Source organism: Ascaphus truei, chromosome 2 (genome assembly GCF_040206685.1).
Source record: "Ascaphus truei isolate aAscTru1 chromosome 2, aAscTru1.hap1, whole genome shotgun sequence".
Classification (NCBI taxonomy): domain Eukaryota; kingdom Metazoa; phylum Chordata; class Amphibia; order Anura; family Ascaphidae; genus Ascaphus; species Ascaphus truei.
Genome location: NC_134484.1, coordinates 55,332,477 through 55,340,417, shown reverse-complemented (window position 1 = coordinate 55,340,417; position 7,941 = coordinate 55,332,477).

Here is a 7,941-nt window from a genome sequence, read left to right as displayed (position 1 = left end):
ATACTCTCAGGAATGAATGGCCTCTTGAGAGGAGTAAGTGGAGCACAGCAGACAGGATGTTTGGCAGGCAAATATGGCACACAGGTATTAAAAAAACGAATTTAGTGGGTGACTAGGAGAGACATCACAAAAAAAGGGGAGCAGAGTAGCTTACTCAGACACGTTTCGGGCAAAAAGCCCTTTGTCAATGAGTAATAATTCTCTCTTAATACTCTCATTTATTTACCAGAAGTAATAATTCAATCCTTTAATATTACGTACAAAAATATATAAAATATAAATAAAAACATATTTAAAACCTTTCTTCAAGAGTTAATAATACATGATGCCTACTCTCAAATATAATACACAGAGAGGGCTATGCACTAAGCTCCATTAAGTCGCTTTTAGGCCGCAAAGTGCTCTTCGATCGTGATTTTTGGCTCAACCCGATGCACTAAGCACCGCAAACAGGCACTTTGCGGTCTAAAAATGACTTTTTTCCGGGATTTTTTCTAAGTCCAACTTTGCTTGATCGCAACCCTGTTTGCCTGAAATTCTGCCCTTAAGCGGGATGCACTAAGCAACGCAACCTTAGCAAACGCCAAAGTTGCATTGATCAGAACACGTCAGGTCAGAGTAGACGCAAAGAAATCTGGACTTAGAAAAAAATCCTGGCTTTTTATTTTTGCATGCGCAAAACCCATACAGCAGGCTGGCGGGTGTCCCAGGCTGACCCCGCGGGGGTCCCGAGGGAGCCCGGGGGTCACGCGGGTGTCACCGGCTGACCCCTCGGGGGTCCGGGGGTCCCCAGCTCACCAAGCGGGGGTACCCGCGGGAGTGCGGGGGTCCCCGCGGCTGTCCCGGGGTCCCCGCGGGCCTGCGGTACCAATGGTGCACCTCCAAAAATAAGAAACAACAATTATAACTAAATACACCCCCCTAACACATACTATACAGTAATGGCCAAAATTACTATTATCCAAATATGGATAATAATGCATTTGGCCATTTTAAATACATATAACATTCAATAAATACAGTCAAAACATATTACACTTACCTTTTACAGGCACCCACGATGAAGGCCGTCTTCATCCTCATCTTCATTCTGCCCATGCCCCTACGGTGCTGCAAAACATGCACAACAATTACAATAGCCAATGTAATGTACCCTAACCCCTTAATCACCATAGCGGTTATTAACCGCTACAGTCATTAAGGGGTTAACCCCCACTCACCCACCACTCGGGAGGCCTACATACCCTCCCACAATAACCCCCCACCCCGTGAGGCCTAACCACCCTCACCCACTACCCACAAGGGAGGCCTACCCACATACCCTTGGGGCCAATACCCGCTCCCCCCACCACAAGTACCCACAATAAAAACAATACACTGCCCCACAATAAACATCATTCTATTTATTAAATACTGTACATAACCCACCCCCTGTGTCCCCCCCATAAATACATTATTTATTCTTTTACATACAGGGTTCATACCCCAGCACCACGCGAGTCCCCGCGGGCTGGCGGGTCACCTGACAGACCTACAGGGTACCAGCAACTTGTTTCATACAGGTTCTGGAGGCCTGTTGGTGGATCCCGCTAAGCACCATGGCCCCCAGGTGGTCTCCTTGGGTGCACCGTGGGCCACAATTGGGTCCCCACGGTAGGCCCTCGGATGTCTGGGAGCCCTTGGTCAGACCCACAAGTGTCTGCGGGGCCTCGGGTGGTTCTCACGGGGGTCTGGGGAACTCACGAGTGCTCACTACGGGTCCACGGTGCCCCCACGGATGTGGGACCACCGCTTCATCCCCGCACCTACGGGTCGGCGGTGCCCCCACGGATGTGGGACCACCGGTTCTTCCCCACAGACTACGGGTCTGCGGTACCCCCACAGATGTGGGACCACCGCTTCATCCCCGCAGGTGTCACCCGTGGAACCACCAGCCTGATACCCGTGAGATACCCGAGGAGACCGCAGGTGGCCTCCAGAGGTCTCACGCAGAACCAAGGAACCAACCCATAAACCGGACCTATACAAACACCCCCCCCCCCCCCCAACACCTACAGTACAATAATGTGCAAAATAACTATTATCCAGATATGGATAATATATTATTTGCCCATTATGAAACACATAAAACATCCACAAATCAAAACATGAATTTTTAATCTTAAAACCACCACATTGCATGTTAAAATAAATCCAGCAGCCATTGCAAATCTAAAAAAAACAAACTGCAGCTACACAAATGTCTATGAAATGTCACACAATTGCATTGAGTGTGTACATAATGCAATTAATCTGTGCATCATATAACATTATGCAAAATATATGTAACAATAAAATACACTATGAACAATGTCCCCTAACCAGCAATGCCATCCTGGAAATCAATTAGAAACTAACCAACATCAATTCAATTAGCATCAATCAATTAATCCATTTCCTCAAACAATTAAAATACAATACAAATCAATTATACAATTCCCTATTCAATTGCTAAAGCCAAACCATTGCCAAAACAATTCTAATTTAAAGTAACCACCATCATTCTAATCTTACTACCATAAAGAAGCCATATTTTAAATACAAATTACATCAGGGTTTCCCAAACTTTTTTTTCCGTGACCCGGTTATTTTTGAACTTCTCCTTCGTGACCCACTAAAAAATTTATCGCCTATACTGGCCTGTAGGGCCTGCACAGACACACACACAGCCACTGATACACACACACACACACACACACAGCCACTGATACACACCCACACAGCCACTGACAGACACGCAGCCACTGACACACACACTGATACATACACACAGCCTCTGATACACACGCAGCCACACAGAGACACTGCTACACACACACACACACACACACACACACACACACACACACGCACGCACGCACACACGCACACACACACACACACACACACACACACACACTGATACACACACACACTGAAACACACACACACACACACTGATATAGATACACACACACACAGATACACACACACACTCGCTCTCCCCAGGGGCACTTGGGTTGCCAGGGGCACTTGGGTGGGAGGGAGGGAGGGGGCCAGGGGCACTTGGGAGGGAGGGGGCCAGGGGCACTTGGGTGGGAGGGAGGGCGGGGGCCAGGGGCACTTGGGTGGGAGGGAGGGGGCCAGAGGCACTTGGGTGGAAGGGAGGGGGCCAGGGGCACTTGGGTTGCCAGGGGCACTTGGGTGGGAGGGGGCCAGGGGCACTTGGGTGGGAGGGGGCCAGGGGCACTTGGGTGGGAGGGAGGGGGCCAGGGGCACTTGGGTGGGAGGGAGGGGGCCAGGGGCACTTGGGGGGGAGAGAGGGGGGCAGGGGCACTTGGGTGGGAGGCAGTGACTGGGTGGGGTGACTTACCTTGCCGCCGGACGCTTTCCCCTGCTGCGCCCAATATCCCCTGCTGCCCGGGACGGGAGGTGGGCTTGGGGGCATGGGAGGTGGGCTCGGGAGGGGGTGCCACGGGAGGTGAGCTCCGGAAGCTGGCCGCGGGGGGAAGCGGACCGCAGTAGGAGCTTGTACTTCCCCCTCCGTCCCACATAACGTGCGGGCCGCAGAGGAGCTGGTACTTCCTCCTCTGTCCCACGTTGGGAGCGGGGGGGAGGAAGGGAGCGGGCCCTGCGCAAGCGCGTGGGACCGCGGGGATCGAATCGCCGCCATTTTTTTAAAATTGAGCAGGGGGGACGGGAGACACCGTGCGGCCAGCCTCGCTGCGACCCGGCAATTTTGGTGCCGTGGCCCGGTGCCGGGTCGCGACCCACCATTTGGGAAACGCTGAATTACATTATTCACAACTATGACAAAATAAAGATGCTAAATACATTATCCATACATGAAAAGAACCTAAACATGAGCCAAACAATCAATTATTATCCCTGTATGTCTATCCATACAGATAGATAAACATAACATACAGGGGCAATAATACAGCATAAAATACAATGCATTTACATACAAAATTCACATACAATACACCCATTCAGTGTCCATGAATGTATTACAGTATATACATAGATACATTAACGGGCATTAAATGGGACTGAAAAAATAAAAGACATGAATCAAAAATCATAAAAACCTGTAAAAGTAAAAATAATAAACTTTTCTTTTGTTTACTCACCATTAGATGCCCACTCACCGAAATCCATGCGACCCGGAAGCACAGGAACCAATCCACAGGTAAGCCATAAAATAAAAAACCATAACAAATCCACGTCTGTGTCTTCTTTCTTCTTTGGGGTCTTTTGGTGTCTTCTGGGGTCTTCTTCCATCTTCTTCCGGCTTCTTCCGTCTTCTTACGCCACGTCCTTCTTCTCTTCTTAGGAGGGGAGATGTTCCCTCCTCGGCGACTAGCTTCAAAATGAGGCGACATAGGCTTTTATAGGCCTATGACGTCACATTTTGGTCAAATGTTTCCCACAGTCCTGATTGGGCCGTGAAAAACATGTGATTTGGCCGATGCAAAAAAAAATTATGACGTCATTTATAGGCAATGAAAGCACAGCCAATCAGAATGGCTTTGCTTCAATTGCCTTTAAAATGACGTCATTAAAAGAAACATGGCCGGTCTCACATGGTACGGTAGCCAATCAGAACGTGGGAAATACATCCCAACTCTGATTGGCTCTAGTACCATGTGACAGGCTTTCAAAGACGTCACATCCGTTCTCCCCCAAGCCTCTGTCACATGGTCTACTAGAGCCAATCAGAGATGGGATGGAGTTCCCACGCTCTGATTGGCTACGGTACCATGTGAGACCGGCCATGTTTCTTTTAATGACGTAATCTTAAAGGCAATTGAAGAAAAGCCATTCTGATTGGCTGATTGCCTTTAAATAACGTCATCATTTTTTTTTCATCGGCCAAATCACATGTTTTTCACGGCCCAATCAGGACCGTGGTGTTATGCCGGTGCTGCCCGCAGACCAGACCCGTCCCTTCTACTGAGGTGAGGAACGTATATGGGCACGCACGCGCAGCAAAAGGAGCGTGTCCGGAGTGTGGTATTTAGGCGTTGCCAGGCCAGGTGATGTTAGCTAGCAATTCTTCCCGGTACCGGAGAAGAAGTGCCGTCGTCGTTGCCGTTTTAGCCAAGGTCAGGGATTGGAGAATTCCGGAAGGTCGTTGTCCAAGCAGGGGTCGTGAGCCAGAGAAGGACGTCCGCCAAGCCAAGTCGTAACCTGAGAGAATAAGAGAGAGATCGCCAGAGTAGTAATCCTAATGGAAACTATGTCGAGCAATGAATGAGTGAGAGGACAGGCATTATAAAGTGCGGCTGACCAATCAGAGGTGGAGGCAGGCCTGGAGGAGTGCGTAGAGCTGTCCTGGATAGGTCCACTTGATTGGCAGGCAGGTGAGGACTCTTATTCTGGCAGGAGGTCCTATTAGTTTGCTAGAGCAGTGAATAAATTATTTTCGCCCGGCGCGCGCTGTACACGCACGCGGCTGGGACACATGGCAGCCGCATGGGAGAGGGAAGAGCCAGCAGAAGCGGGAGACGACCGGGGACAGCGAGGGACCTCTAGGACAGCAGGAGGTAAGTGGCGCCATCGAGGGGCACGCACCTCGGCAGCGGGGGTTACAGAAGGTGAGGAGGGACCAGGGCACAGGCGCCGGAACCCCAAACTCCTCAAACGTGGGAAACATTTGACCAAAATGTGACGTCATAGGCCTATAAAAGCCTATGTCGCCTCATTTTGAAGCTAGTCGCCGAGGAGGGAACATCTCCCCTCCTAAGAAGAGAAGAAGGACGTGGCGTAAGAAGATGGAAGAAGCCGGAAGAAGATGGAAGAAGATGGAAGAAGACCCCAGAAGACCCCAGAAGACCCCAAAGAAGAAAAAGACACAGACGTGGATTTGTTATGGTTTTTTATTTTATGACTTACATGTGGATTGGTTCCTGTGCTTCCGGGTCGCATGGATTTCGGAGAGTGGACATCTAATGGTGAGTAAACAAAAGAAAAGTTTATTATTTTTACTTTTACAGGTTTTTATGATTTTTGATTCATGTCTTTTATTTTTTCAGTCCCATTTAATGCCCGTTAATGTATCTATGTATATACATACATTCACGGACACTGAATGGGTGTATTGTATGTGAATTTTGTATGTAAATGCATTGTACAGTACCGGCAGCTTTTATTCTCACAAATGCCGGCGGCATGCCGGGATCTACTCTGTCTGGCGCCAGTCTAGACCGCGCGCCGCCACATTTACTCCATGCACCCCCCCTCCTCTTCGGGCGCATTTTAGCCCCCCTTCCCGACCCCGAACCCGGCTCCTGCTCTGCCCCTCTGCTTCCCCGCACCCCCGCTTACCTCACTTTAAACTCCAGGGGTGTCGGGGAAGCCGGGGAAGCCGGGGAAGCCGAGGAAGCCAGGGAAGCTGGGCGCGCACGTGACTGTGACGTCACAGTGCGCCGCAACAAGCCGCGTCACCACGCTTCCCGCACGCATCCTGCCGTGCGGGAAGTGTTCGAATAAAAGCTGCCGGTACTGTATTTTATGCTGTATTATTGCCCCTGTATGTTATGTTTATCTATCTGTATGGATAGACATACAGGGATAATAATTGATTGTTTGGCTCATGTTTAGGTTCTTTTCATGTATGATAATGTATTTAGCATCTTTATTTTGTCATTGTTGTGAATAATGTAATTTGTATTTAGCTAATGGCTTCTTTATGGAAGTAAGATTAGAATGATGGTGGTTACTTTAAATTAGAATTGTTTTGGCAGTGGTTTGGCTTTAGCAATTGAATAGGGAATTGTATAATTGATTTGTATTGTATTTTAATTGTTTGCGGAAATTGATTAATTGATTGATGCTAATTGTATTGATGTTGGTTAGTTTCTAATTGATTTTCAGGATGGCATTGCTGGTTAGGGGACATTGTTCATAGTGTATTTTATTGTTACATATATTTTGCATAGTGTTATATGATGCACAGATTAATTGCATCATGTACATACTCAATGCAATTGTGTGACATTTCATAGACATTTGTGTAGCAGCAATTTGTTTGTTTTAGATTTGCAATGGCTGCTGGATTTATTTTAACATGCAATGTGGTGGTTTTAAGATTAAAAATTCATGTTTTGATTTGTGGATGTTTTATGTGTTTCATAATGGGCAAATAATATATTATCCATATCTGGATAATAGTTATTTTGCACATTATTGTACTGTATGTGTTAGGGGGGGGGTGTATTGGCCCCAAGGGTATGTAGGTAGGCCTCCCTTGTGGGTAGTGGGTGAGGGTGGTTAGGCCTCACGGGGTGGGGGTTAGTGGGGGTTAGTGGGGGAGGGTATGTAGGCCTCCCGAGTGGTGGGTGAGGGTGGGTTAACCCTTAATGCCTGTTGGGCATGTTTTGCAGCACTGGAGGGGCATGGGCAGGATGAAGATGAGAATGAAGACGGCCTTCATCGTGGGTGCCTGTAAAAGGTAAGTGTCATATATATTGTCTGTATTTATTGTAATTTATATGTATTTAAAATGGGCAAATGCATTATTATCCATATGTGGATAATAGTCATTTTGCCCATTACAGTACTGTATGTGTTTGGGGGCGGGGGGGATGTGTGTTGTTTATTGGGGGCAATTGTCCCCAATAAACATTCCAATGTGCCTTAACCCCACATCGCATCTTGGACGCTATAAAGATGGCGACGGCACTGGCACCCAATGCCCCATACCGGGGCCTGTAACTCAGGAACCAGGGGGTCTCTGAGGCAGAAATCAATGCGGTTCAGCTCCGGGGACCCCCTGCTCCCGCACACTATTATTTAAAATACATTAAAGCAGCTTCATTACCATAGCGGATAGCCGCTATGGTAATGAATTATTGTTTATTGTTATGTATGTTTTAATACTAGTGTAAATGTGCAGGGGGTCTCCCGAGCTGAACCGCA